We start from the raw sequence: 14384 nt of genomic DNA, 5'->3' as shown, positions 1-14384 counted from the left end.
TCACCTCTAGATCGGATTTCTGCGGAGCTCGGGCGGAGCCCTGCAGGAGTAGACATTACCACCACCGGTGCGTCGTCACGCTGCCGGAGAACTCATCTACCTCTCCGTCTTTCTTGCTGGATCAAGAAGGCCGTGATCATCATCGAGCTGTACGTGTGCTGAACGCGGAGGTATCGTTCGTTCGGCACTAGATCGGAACAGATCGTGGGACGGATCGCGGGATGGTTGCTGGGACGGATCGTGGGACGGTTCGAGGGACGTGAAGACGTTCCACTACATCAACCGTGTTTCTTAACGTTTCATGCTGTGCGATCTACAAGGGTACGTAGATCCAAATCTCCTCTCGTATATGGACATCACCATGATAGGTCTTCGTGTGCGTAGGAGAATTTTTGTTTCCATACAACGTTCCCGAACAGTGGCATCATGAGCAAGGTTCATGCGCAGATGTTATCTCGAGTAGAACACAAAAGGTTTTGTGAACGGTGATGTTCGATTTGCTGCCCTCCTTAGTCTTTTCTCGATTCGGAGGTCTTGTTGGATTGAAGCGCCCGGACCGACATAACTCGTACGCTTACGAGAGACTGGTTTCATAGATTGACATGCAACCTCGTTGCATAAAGATGACTGGCGGGTGTCGGTTTCTTCAACTTTAGTTGAATTGGTTTTGACCGAGGCGGTCCTTGGAGAGGTTAAATAGCAATTTGCACATCTCTGTTGTGGTTTTTGCATAAGTAAGATGCGATCATACTATATACCCATAGCAGCCACGTAAAACATGCAACAACAAATTAGAGGACGTCTAACTTGTTTTTGCAGGGTATGCTTGTGATATGATATGGCCAATGACGTGATGTGATATATTGGATGTATGTGATGATCATGTTGTAATAGTTAATATCGACTTGCATGTCGATGCTACGGCAACCGGCAGGAGCCATAGGGTTGTCTTTAAACTAACGTTTGTGTTTGTAGATGCGTTTACTATATTGCTAGGTCGTAGCTTTAGTAGTAATTGCATAGATAGCATGAAAACCTCGATGGCGACACGTTGATGGAGATCATGATGATGGAGATCATGGTGTGGCGCCGGTGACAAGAAGATCATGCCGGTGCTTGAGTGATGGAGATCAAGAAGCACAAGATGATGGACATATCATGCCACTTATGAATTGCATGTGATGTTAATCCTTTTATGCACCTTGATACGTCTCAAACGTATCTATAATTTTTGATGGTTTCACGTTGTTATCTTGTCATCTTTGGATGTTTTATGTACCTTTTATATCTTTTTTGGGACTAACTTATTGATTCAGTGCCAAGTGTCAGTTCCTGTTTTGTGTGTGTTTTTGGCTCTTTTCAGATCTGTTTTTGGAACGGACTCCAAACGGAATAAAATCCACGAAATGATTTTTTTCCGAACGGAAGAAGATCAGGGGACCTGTGGGCCAAGCCAGGAGGGCTCCTGGGAGCCCACAAGCCCCCACTCCGCCACCAGGGGGAGGCGGCGGCGGCAGGGCTTGTGGCCTCCCTGGCCGCCCCCTAACCTAGATCCTTGGCCTATATATTCCCTAAAATACAGCAAAAAATCAGGGGAGCCTCGAAAATACGTTTCCGCGAGATCTCATCTGGAGACCCTTCCCGGCGCCCTGCCGGAGGGGACTTTGGAGTTGGAGGGCTTCTTCATCATCATCATTGCCCCTCCAATGACTCGTGAGTAGTTCACTTCAGACCTACGGGTCCGTAGTTAGTAGCTAGATGGCTTCTTCTCTCTCTTGGATCTTCAATACAAAGTTCTCCATGATCTTCATGGAGATCTATCCGATGTAATCTTCTTTGGCGGTGTGTTTGTCGAGATCCGATGAATTGTGGATTTGTGATCAGATTATCTATGATATATATTTGAGTCTTTGCTGATTTCTTATATGCATGATTTGATATCCTTGTAAGTCTCTCCGAGTCTTAGGTTTTGTTTGTCCAACTAGATCTATGATTCTTGCAATGGGAGAAGTGCTTTGTTTTGGGTTCTACCATGCGGTGACCTTTCCCAGTGACAGTAGGGGCAGCAAGGCACACATTAAGTAGTTGCCATCAAGGGTAACAAGATGGGCTCTGTCGTTGATATGAGATTGTCCATCTACATCATGTCATCTTGCTTAAGGCGTTACTCTGTTCTTTTGGACTTAATACACTAGATGCATGCTGGATAGCGGTCGACGTGTGGAGTAATAGTAGTAGATGCAGAAATTATCGGTCTACTTGTTTTGGACGTGATGCCTATAGATATAATCATTGCCATAGATATCGTTATGACTTTGGGGGGTTCTATCAATTGCTCGACAGTAATTTGTTCACCCACCGTCTACTTTCTTTCATGAGAGAAGCCACTAGTAAACACTACGCCCCCCGGGTCTATTCACATCCATCGTTTACACCTCTGCTTTTACTTTGCTTTGTTACTTTGTTGCTTTCAGTTCTCACTTGGCGAACAATCTATAAGGGATTGACAACCCCTTCATAGCGTTGGGAGCAAGCTTTTGTGTTTGTGCAGGATCTTGTGATACTCCTCCACTGGATTGATACCTTGGTTCTCAAACTGAGGGAAATACTTACCACCGCTGTGCTACATCACCCTTTCCGCTTCGGGGGAACACCAACGCAAGGCTCCGTAGCCGTAGCAGAAGGATTCCTGGTGCTGTCGACACGACTATTCCTGTCGCCGTTGCCGAGGAAGCACAGCTGACATCAAAAGTATTTCTGGCGCCGTTGCCGGGGAGGAGAGATCAAGATCTATCCAAGTAGGTCTCACAAACTCATCTCTTGCATTTACTTTTGTTGCCAGTTGCCTCTCGTTTTCCTCTCCCCCACTTCACATTTGCCGCTTTCATTTGGCTTTCTCCTTTGCCTTTCTCCTTTGCCATTTTATTTTGCCTTTGCCGTTTCCCTTTGCCGGTTTTATTGCTTGCTTGTGTGCTTGTTTGTTTGTTGAAGTCATCATGGTTGAAAACACCAAACTTTGCGACTTCTCGAGCACTAATAATAATGATTTTATTAGTACTCCGATTGGTCCCGCCACTAGTGCGGAATAGTATGAAATCAACGCCGCTTTGCTGAATCTTGTTATGAAAGAGCAATTCTCTAGCCTTCCTAGTGAAGATGCCGCATCCCATCTCAATACCTTCATTGAGCTTTATGATATGCAAAAGAAAAGAGATGTGAATAATGACGTGATTAAGTTGAAACTTTTTCCTTTCTCGTTGCGAGATCGCGCAAAAACTTGGTTTTCTTCTTTGCCTAAAAATAGTATCGATTCTTGGGATAAGTGCACAGATGCTTACATATCCAAGTATTTTCCGCCGGATAAGATCATCTCCTTACGTAACAATATCATGAATTTCAAGCAACTTGATCATGAACACGTTGCACAATCTTGGGAGAGGATGAAGCTTATGATTAGAAATTGTCCTGCTCATGGCTTGAGTTTGTGGATGATTATACAAATCTTTTACGATGGCTTGAATTTCGCTTCTCGCAATATCTTGGACTCCGCCTCAGGTGGAATGTTCATGGAAATCACGTTAGGAGACGCTACAAAACTCCTAGACAATATCATGACCAACTACTCTCAGTGGCACACTGAAAGGTCGCCTGCTAGCAAAAAGGTGCATGCTATAGAAGAAATTAACTCGCTTAGTGCTAAGATGGACGAGTTGATGAATTTGGTTGCTAGTAGAAACGCTACCATAGATCCTAATGACATGCCACTATCTTCTTTGATTGAGAGTAGCAACGCTAGTTTGGAAGTGAATTTTGTTGGTAGGAACAATTTTGATAACAACAATGCTTTTAGAGGAAACTATGTTCCTAGGCCTTTTCCTAGTAACTCCTCTAACAATTATGGCAATTCCTACAACAACACTTATGGAAATCACAACAAATTACCCTCTGATTTAGAGAGTAATATCAAAGAGTTCATCAACTCTCAAAAGATTTTCAATGCGTCCATAGAGGAAAAACTACTCAAAATAGACGATTTGGCTAAAAGCGTTGATAGGATGTCTTGTGATATTGATGCTTTGAAAGTTAGATGCGCTCCTCCCAAGGTCAACTTGGATGAAACTTTGAAAGCTATGCGTGTCTCCATGAATGAGAGCAAAGAAAGAACCGCCCAAATTCGCGCTAGGCATGAATGGTTTAAAAGGGTGCGTTCTAGTGATTCAAATCACGAAGATCTTAAAGTGCTTGGTGTGTCTCCTCTTGAATCTTTGTTTTTGTGTGTCAAACCTATTTATGGAGGGGCTGGATATGAATCCACTTTGGTTGAAAACCGGCCCAATGATTCGGAGTCCACCTATCTTGATGATAAAGGTGTGGAGAGTGGAGTAGAAGAAGTCAAAAATTTGGGTAGTAATGAAACTCCCACTTTGGATTTCAAGGAATTCAATTATGATAATTGCTCCTTGTTTGAATGCATTTCTTTGATGCAATCCATTGCAAACTCTGCACATGCTTATAGCCAAAGCAAAGCCTTTACCGCGCATATCGTAGATGCTTTGATGAAATCTCTTCAAGAGAAGCTCGAACTAGAAGTCTCTATACCTAGAAAACTTCATGATGAGTGGGAACCTACTATCAAAATCAAGATAAAAAACTATGAGTGCAATGCTTTGTGTGATTTGGGTGCTAGTGTTTCCGCGATTCCAAAGTCTTTATGTGATATTCTTGGTTTTCATGAGATTGAAGAGTGTTTTCTTAATTTGCATCTTGCGGATTCTACTGTCAAGAAACCCATGGGAAGGATCGATGGTGTTCTTATTGTTGCAAATAAGAACTATGTACCCGTGGATCTCATTGTACTTGACATAGATTGCAATCCTTCATGTCCCATTATTCTTGGTAGACCTTTCCTAAGGACTATTGGTGCTATCATCGATATGAAGAAAGGGAATATTAGATTTCAATTTCCTTTAAAGAAGGGCATGGAGCACTTTCCTAGAAAGAAAATAAGATTGCCTTATGAATCTGTGATGAGGGCTACCTATGGTTTGAGCACCAAAGATGACTATACGTGATTCCATCACTTTTTGCCTAGCTAAGGGCGTTAAACAAAAGCTCTTGTTGGGAGGCAACCCAACGAATCTATGCTTTTTCTTTCTTTTTTGTGTTTTCCACACTTTCATAATTATGTTATGATTGTGTTTTTTGTGTTTCTTTTTGCGTTTGTGCCAAGCAAAACCGTTATGATTAGTCTTGGGGATGATCGTTTGGTCATGCTGGAAAAGACAGAAACTTTCTGCTCACGAAAAGAGTTTTCGTTTTTGTTTTGTAAGAGCTTTTGAGTTGATTGTTTTTGCTGCTGATTTCTACGCAAATTCTTCAGAATTTCGTAATTTTTACGAAATTTTTAAGTACCATATGTATACGAAATATACAGATTGCTCCAGACTAGTCTGCTGTTAACAGATTCTGTTTTTGTTGTGTTGGTTGTTTATTTTGATGAAACTATGGATAGTATCGGGGGGGTATTAGCCATGGAAGATTGAAAATACAGTAACCCAACATCATCTCAAGTATAATTTAAGTTTGCTACAGTACCTAAGGAAGTGGTGGTTTGCTTTCTCATACTAATGTTATCACGAGTTTCTGTTTAAGTTTCGTGTTGTGAAGTTTTCAAGTTTTGGGTGAAGTTCTTATGGACAAAAAGATAAAGAGTGGCAAGAGCTCAAGCTTGGGGATGCCCAAGGAACCCCAAGAGATTCAAGGATGTCGTAAAATCCTAAGCTTGGGAATGCCCCGGGAAGGCATCCCCTCTCTCGTCTTCAATCCATCGGTAACGTTACTTGGGGCTATATTTTTATTCATCACATGTTATGTGTTTTTGCTTGGAGCGTCTTGTATCGTAGGAGTCTTTTATTTTTGTTGTGTCACAATCATCCTTGCTGCACACCTATAGAGAGAGACATGCACTCACTGTGATTGTGTCGAGCTTCACTTATATCTTTTGGTAGACAATTCAGCTCACATGTGCTTCACTTATATCTTTTGAGCTAGATACTTTTGCTCTATGTTCTTCACTTATATCTTTTAGAGCACAGCGGTGCGTGGCTTGGTAGTTGATCTATGCTTTGAAAGTAGTCTCAAAAGGGGTAGTTATCCAAAGGGATACGAAAACTTCCACCTTCATGTGCATTGAATAGTTAGATAAGTCTGATTCATCTCAATTAGTTTTGAGTTGTGGTTTTGGTAATATTGAAGTCATGCTAGTAAGGTGTTGTGGATCTAGAAATACTTGTGTTGAAGTTAGTGATTCCCATAGCATGCACGTATGGTGAACCGCTATGTGATGAAATCTGAGCATGATTAGTCTATTGATTGTCATCCTTTGCGTGGCGGTCGGGATCGCGCGATGGTTTATACCTACCAACCCTTCCCCTAGGAGTATGCGTTTAATGCTTTGTTTCGATTACTAATAAAACTTTTGCAACAAGTATATGAGTTCTTCATGACTAATGTTGATTCCATGGTTTAGATGCACTATCACCTTCCACCATCACTATCTTCTTAGTGCCGTGCAACTTTCGTCGGTGCACAAAACCCACCATTAGCCTCCCTCAAAACAGCCACCATACCTACCTACTATGGCTTTTTCAAAGTCATTCCAAGATATATTGCCATGCAACTACCACCATGACATGTGCCACCACGTCTACATTGCCATTGCATGATTGTAAGATAGCTAGCATGATGTTTCCATTGATGTCTATGCCATGCTAGATCATTGCCACGGTACACTACCGAAGGCATTCCACATAGAGCCATAGTTGCTCTAAGTTTTGAGTTGAAAGTGTGATGATCATCATTAATGGAGCATTGTCCCATGTGAGGAAATAAAAGAGGCCAAAGAAGCCTACCAAAATAAAAAATAAAATAAAAAGAGGCCAAAGAGCCCACCAAAAAAATGAGAGAAAAAGAGAGAAGGGACAATGCTACCACTTTTTCCACACTTGTGCATATTAAGCACCATGATCTTCATGATTGAGAGTCTCTCGTTTTGTCACCACCATATAGCTAGTGGGAAAATTTCATTATATAACTTGGCTTGTATATTCCAATGATAGGCTTCCTCAAAATTGCCTTAGGTCTTCATGAGCAAGCAAGTTGGATGTACACCCACTAGTTTTCTTTAAGAGCTTTCACATACTGGTAGCTCTAGTGCATCATTTGTATGGCAATCCCTACTCATTCACATTGATATCTATTGATGAGCATCTCCACAGCTCATTGATATGCCTAGTTAATGTGACTATATTCTCCTTTTTTGTCTTGCAACCTCCACCACATTCCACACCATTTATAGTGCTATAACCATGGCTCACGCTCATGTATTGCGTGAGAGTTGAAAAGGTTTGAGAAAGTAAAGGTGTGAAACAATTACTTGGCCAATACCGGGGTTGTGCATGATTTAAATTCGTTGTGCAATGATGATAGAGCATAGCCACACTATATGCTTTTGTAGGGATAACTTTCTTTTGGCCTTGTTATTTTGAAAGTTCATGATTACCTTGCTAGTTTGCTTGAATTATTATTGTTTCCACGTCAATAGCAAACTATTGTTTTGAATCTAATGGATCTGAACATTCACGTCACATAAGAGGAGTTACAAAGGACATCTATGCTAGGTAGCATGAAGCATCAAAAATTCATTCTTTATCACTTCCCTACTCGAGGACGAGCAGGAGTTAAGCTTGGGGATGCTTGATACGTCTCAAACGTATCTATAATTTTTGATGGTTTCACGTTGTTATCTTGTCATCTTTGGATGTTTTATGTACCTTTTATATCTTTTTTGGGACTAACTTATTGATTCAGTGTCAAGTGTCAGTTCTTGATTATTGTGTGTTTTTGGCTCTTTTCAGATCTGATTTTGGAACGGAGTCCAAACGGAATAAAATCCCCGAAATGATTTTTCCCGAACGGAAGAAGATCAGGGGGCCCATGGGCCAAGCCAGGAGGGCTCCTAGGAGCCCACAAGCCCCCACTCCGCCACCAGGGGGAGGCGGCGGTGGCAGGGCTTGTGGCCTCCCTGGCCGCCCCCTAACCTAGATCCTTGGCCTATATATTCCCGAAAATACAGCAAAAAATCAGGGGAGCCTCGAAAATATTTTTCCGCCGCCGCAATCTTCCGTTTCCGCGAGATCTCATCTGGAGACCCTTCTCGGCGCCCTGCCGGAGGGGACTTTGGAGTTGGAGGGCTTCTTCATCATCATCATTGCCCATCCAATGACGCGTGAGTAGTTCACTTGAGACCTACATGTCCGTAGTTTGTAGCTCGATGGCTTCTTCTCTCTCTTGGATCTTCAATACAAAGTTCTCCATGATCTTCATGGAGATCTATCCGATGTAATCTTCTTTGGCGGTGTGTTTGTCGAGATCCGATGAATTGTGGATTTGTGATCAGATTATCTATGATATATATTTGAGTCTTTGCTGATTTCTTATATGCATGATTTGATATCCTTGTAAGTCTCTCCGAGTCTTGGGTTTTGTTTGGCCAACTAGATCTATGATTCTTCCAATGGGAGAAGTGCTTGGTTTTGGGTTCTACCATGTGGTGACCTTTCCCAGTGACAGTAGCGGCAGCAAGGCACACATTAAGTAGTTGTCATCAAGGGTAACAAGATGGGCTCTGTCGTTGATATGAGATTGTCCATCTACATCATGTCATCTTGCTTAAGGCATTACTCTGTTCTTTTGGACTTAATACACTAGATGCATGCTGGATAGCGGTCGACATGTGGAGTAATAGTAGTAGATGCAGAAAGTATCGGTCTACTTGTTTTGGACGTGATGCCTATAGGTATAATCATTGCCATAGATATCGTTACGACTTTGCGTGGTTCTATCAATTGCTCGACAGTAATTTGTTCACCCACCGTCTACTTGCTTTCATGACAGAAGCCACTAGTAAACACTATGACCCCCGGGTCTATTCACATCAATCGTTTACACCTCCGCTTTTACTTTGCTTTGTTACTTTGTTGCTTTCATTTATCACTTGGCGAACAATCTATAAGGGATTGACAACCCCTTCATAGCGTTGGGAGCAAGCTTTTGTGTTTGTGCAGGATCTTGTGATACTCCTCCACTGGATTGATACCTTGGTTCTCAAACTGAGGGAAATACTTACCACCACTGTGCTACATCACCCTTTCCGCTTCAAGGGAACACCAACGCAAGGCTCCATAGCAGTAGCAGAAGGATTCCTGGTGCCGTCGACACAACTATTCCTGTCGCCGTTGCCGAGGAAGCACAGCTGACATCACACCTTATTTTGCTTAGAACGACGGTAGCATTATAAGGTGATCTCTCAATAAAATTTCAAGACAAAATTGTGTTCTCCCCGACTGTGCACCGTTGCGACAGTTCGTCGTTTCGAGACACCACGTGATGATCGGGTGTGATAAACTCAACATTCACATACAACGGGTGCAAAACAGTTGTACACGCGGAACACTCGGGTTAAACTTGATGAGCCTAGCATGTTTAGACATGGCCTCAGAACACATGAGACCAAAAGGTCAAGCATGAATCATATAGTTGATATGATTAGCATAAAGATGCTCACCACTGAAACTATTCTCAACTCACGTGATGATCGGACTTGAGTTAGTGAATTTGGATCATGTACCACTCAAATGACTAGAGAGATGTACTTTTTGAGTGGACGTTTATTAAGTAATTTGATTAGTTAAACTCCAATTATCATGAACATAGTCAAAAGGTCTTTGCGAATTATGATGTAGCTTGCGCTATAGCTCTACTGTTTTTATATGTTCCTAGAGAAAATTTAGTTGAAAGATGATAGTAGCAACTTTGCGGACTGAGTCCGAAAAACTAAGGATTGTCCTCATTGCTGCGCAGAAGGCTTATGTCCTTAATGCACCACAAGGTGTACTGCACATCAAACAACGTATGTGGATGTTGCGAACATCTAACTATTGGGGAACGTCGTGTGGGAAACAAAAAATTTCCTACGCGCACGAAGACCTATCATGGTGACGTCCATCTACGAGAGGAGATTTGGATCTAAGTACCCTTGTAGATCGCACAGCAGGAAGCGTTAAGAAATGCGGTTGATGTAGTGGAATGTCCTCACGTCCCTCGATCCGCCCCGCGAACCGTCCCACGATCCGCTCCGATCTAGTGCCGAACGGACGGCACCTCCGCGTTCAGCACACGTACAGCTCGATGATGATCTCGGCCTTCTTGATCCATAAAGCACACGTACAGTACGTACAGCACACGTACCCGAGTGTTCCGCATGTGCAACTGTTTTGCACCCGTTGTATGAGAACATTGAGTCTATCACACCCTATCATCACGTGGTGTCTCGAAACGACAAACTGTCGCAACGGTGCATAGTCGGGGAGAACACAATTTTGTCTTGAAATTTTTTTGAGAGATCACCTTATAATGCTACCGTCGTTCTAAGCAAAATAAGGTGTGATGTCAGCTGTGCTTCCTCGGCAACGGCGACAGGAATAGTCGTGTCGACGGCGCCAGGAATCCTTCTGCTACGGCTACGGAGCCTTGCGTTGGTGTTCCCTCGAAGCGGAAAGGGTGATGTAGCACAGCGGCTGTAAGTATTTCCCTCAGTTTTGAGAACCAAGGTATCGATCGAGTGAAGGATTATCACAAGTACCTGCACAAACACAAATAGCTTGCACCCAACGCTATGAAGGGGTTGTCAATCCCTTATAGATTGTTTGCCAAGTGAGAACTGAAAGCAAGAAGAAACAAAGCAAAGTAAAAGCAAAAGTGGAAACGATAGGTGTGAATAGACCCGGGGGCCGTAGTGTTCACTAGTGGCTTCTCTCATGAAAGCAAGTAGACGGCGGGTGAACGAATTACTGTCGAGCAATTGATAGAACCGCGCAAAGTCATGACGTTATCTAAGGCAATGATTATATCTATAGGCATCACGTCCAAAACAAGTAGACCGATACTTTCTGCATCTACTACTATTACTCCACACATAGACCGCTATCCAACATGCATCTAGTGTATTAAGTCCAAAAGAACAGAGTGACGCCTTAAGCAAGATGACATGATGTAGATGGACAATCTCATATCTACGATAAAAGCCCATCTTGTTACCCTTGATGGCAACAACACGATGCGTGCCTTGCTGCCCCTTCTGTCACTGGGAAAGGTCACCACACGGTATGAACCCAAAACCAAGCACTTCTCCCATTGCAAGAATCATAGATCTAGTTGGCCAAACAAAACCCAAGTCTCGGAGAGACTTACAAGGATATCAAATCATGCATATAAGAAATCAGCAAAGACTCAAATATATATCATAGATAATCTGATCACAAATCCACAATTCATCGGATCTCGACAAACACACTGCCAAAGAGGATTACATCGGATAGATCTCCATGAAGATCATGCAGAACTTTGTATTGAAGATCCAAGAGAGAGAAGAAGCCATCTAGCTACTAACTACGGACCCGTAGGTCTGAAGCGAACTACTCACGAGTCATTGGAGGGGTGGTGATGTTGATGTAGAAGCCCTCCAACTCCAAAGTCCCCTCCGGCACGGCACCGGGAAGGGTCTCCAGATGAGATCTTGCGGAAACGGAAGCTTGCGGTGCCGGAAAAGTGTTTTCGTGGATTCCCCTATGTTTTTCTGTATTTTAGGGAATATATAGGCGAAGGATCTAGGTCAGGGGGGCGCCAGGGAGGCCACAAGCCTCGTAGCCGCCGCCCCTTGGTGGCGGCTACAGGGCTTGTGGGCCCCCTGTGGCTCTCCTGCCTTGGCCCTCAAGTCCCCTGATCTTCTTCCGTTTTGGAAAAATTTGTTTCGGGGATTTCATTCCGTTTGGACTCCGTTCCAAAATCAGATCTGAAAAGAGTCAAAAACACAGAAAAAACAGGAACCGGCACTTGGCACTGAATTAACCAGTTAGTCCCAAAAAAGATATAAAAGGTAAACAAAACATCCAAAGATGACAAGATAACAGCATGAAACCATCAAAAATTATAGATACGTTTGAGACGTATCAATCGGCACTGAGTCTTACTCAATTTTATACCTTATAACACTGGCAAGAACCCTTTTTTGGACTGATCAATTTTGAACTTCTTCAGAACTTTATCAAGGTATGTGCTTTGTGAAAGTCCTATCGGGCGTTTCGATCTATCCCTATAGATCTTAATGCCTAGAATGTAAGCAGCTTCTCCTAGGTCCTTCATAGAGAAACTTTTATTCAAGTAACCTTTTATGCTCTCCAAAAGCTCCACGTTGTTTCCAATCAGCAATATGTCGTCCACATATAATATTAGAAACGCCACAGAGCTCCCACTCACTTTCTTGTAAATACAAGATTCTCCAACCACTTGTATAAACCCAAATGCTTTGATCACCTGATCAAAACGCTTATTCCAACTCCGAGATGCTTGCACCAGTCCATAAATGGATCGCTGGAGCTTGCACACTTTGTCAGCATTCTTAGGATCGACAAAACCTTCGGGTTGCATCATATACAACTCTTCCTTAAGAAAATTGTTAAGGAACGCCGTTTTGACATCCATCTGCCAGATTTCATAATCGTAAAAGGTAGCTATTGTTAACATGATACGGACAGACTTAAGCATCGCTACCGGTGAGAAAGTCTCATCGTAGTCAATTCCTTGAACTTGTGAAAAACCCTTTGCCACAAGTCGAGCTTTATAAACGGTCACATTACCGTCTGCGTCTGTCTTCTTCTTATAGATCCATTTGTTCTGAATAGCCTTGCGGCCTTCAGGTAGTACTTCTAATGTCCACACTTTGTTCTCGTACATGGATCCTATCTCGGACTTCATGGCCTCCAGCCATTTGTTGGAATCCGGGCCCACCATTGCTTCTTCATAATTCGCATGTTCATTATTGTCCAACAACATAATTATCAAGACAGGATTACCGTACCACTCGGGAGCAGTACGTGATCTTGTCGACCTGCGAGATCCGATAGTAACTTGATCCGAAGTTTCATGATCATCATCATCAACTTGTTCCTCGACTAGTGCCGCAGCAATAGGGGTTTCCCCTTGCCTTGCGCCACCATCAAGAGGAATTAGAGGTTCGACAACCTCATCAAGTTCTATCTTCCTCCCACTCAATTCTTTCGAGAGAAACTCCTTCTCAAGAAAAGCTCTGTTTTTAGCAACAAACACTTTGCCCTCGGATTTGAGATAGAACGTATACCCAACTGTCTCTTTTGGGTAACCTATGAAGATGCACTTTTCTGCTTTGGGTTCCACCTTTTGAGGCTGAAGCTTTTTGAGGTAAGCATCACATCCCCAAACTTTAAGAAACGACAACTTTGGTCTTTTGCCATACCACATTTTGTATGGCGTCGTCTCAACGGATTTTGATGGTGCTCTATTTAAAGTGAATGCACCTGTTTCTAATGCATAACCCGAAAATGATAACGGCAAATCAGTAAGAGACATCATAGATTGCACCATCTCTAATAAAGTACGATTATGACATTCAGACCCACCATTACGGTGTGGTGTTCCAGGCGGTGTCAACTGTGAAACAATTCCACATTGTCTTAAGTGAGCACCAAACTCGAAACTCAGATATTCACCCCCACGATCAGACCGTAGGAACTTGATTTTCTTGTTACGATGATTTTCGACTTCACTCTGAAATTGTTTGAACTTTTCAAACGTCTCAGACTTGTGCTTCATCAAGTAGACATAACCATATCTACTCAAATCGTCAGTGAAGGTGAGAAAATAACGATATCCGTCGCGTGCCTCCACACTCATCGGACCACACACATCGGTATGTATGATTTCCAACAAGTCACTTGCACGCTCCATTGTTCCGGAGAATGGAGTCTTAGTCATCTTGCCCATGAGGCATGGTTCGCACGTGTCAAGTGAATCAAAGTCAAGTGACTCCAAAAGTCCATCACTATGGAGTTTCTTCATGCGCTTTACACCAATATGACCTAAGCGGCAGTGCCATAAAAACATGGCGCTATCATTGCTAACTCTAACTCTTTTGGTCTCAATGTTATGTATATGTGTATTATCGCTATCAAGATTCAATATGAACAATCCTCTCACATTGGGTGCATGACCATAAAAGATATTACTCATAGAAATAGAACAACCATTATTCTCTGACTTAAACGAGTAACCGTCTCGCAATAAACAAGATCCAGATATAATGTTCATGCTTAACGCAGGCACTAAATAACATTTATTTAAGTTCATAACTAATCCTGATGGTAACTGAAGTGAAACTGTGCCGACGGCGATTGCATCAACCTTGGAACCATTTCCCACGCGCATCGTCACTTCATCCTTCGCCAGCCTTC

The sequence above is a fragment of the Hordeum vulgare genome, chromosome 2H (genome assembly GCF_904849725.1).
Source record: "Hordeum vulgare subsp. vulgare chromosome 2H, MorexV3_pseudomolecules_assembly, whole genome shotgun sequence".
Lineage (NCBI taxonomy): Eukaryota > Viridiplantae > Streptophyta > Magnoliopsida > Poales > Poaceae > Hordeum > Hordeum vulgare.
The sequence above is the reverse complement of the archived record's forward strand: the minus strand, read 5'-3'. Positions refer to the sequence as shown.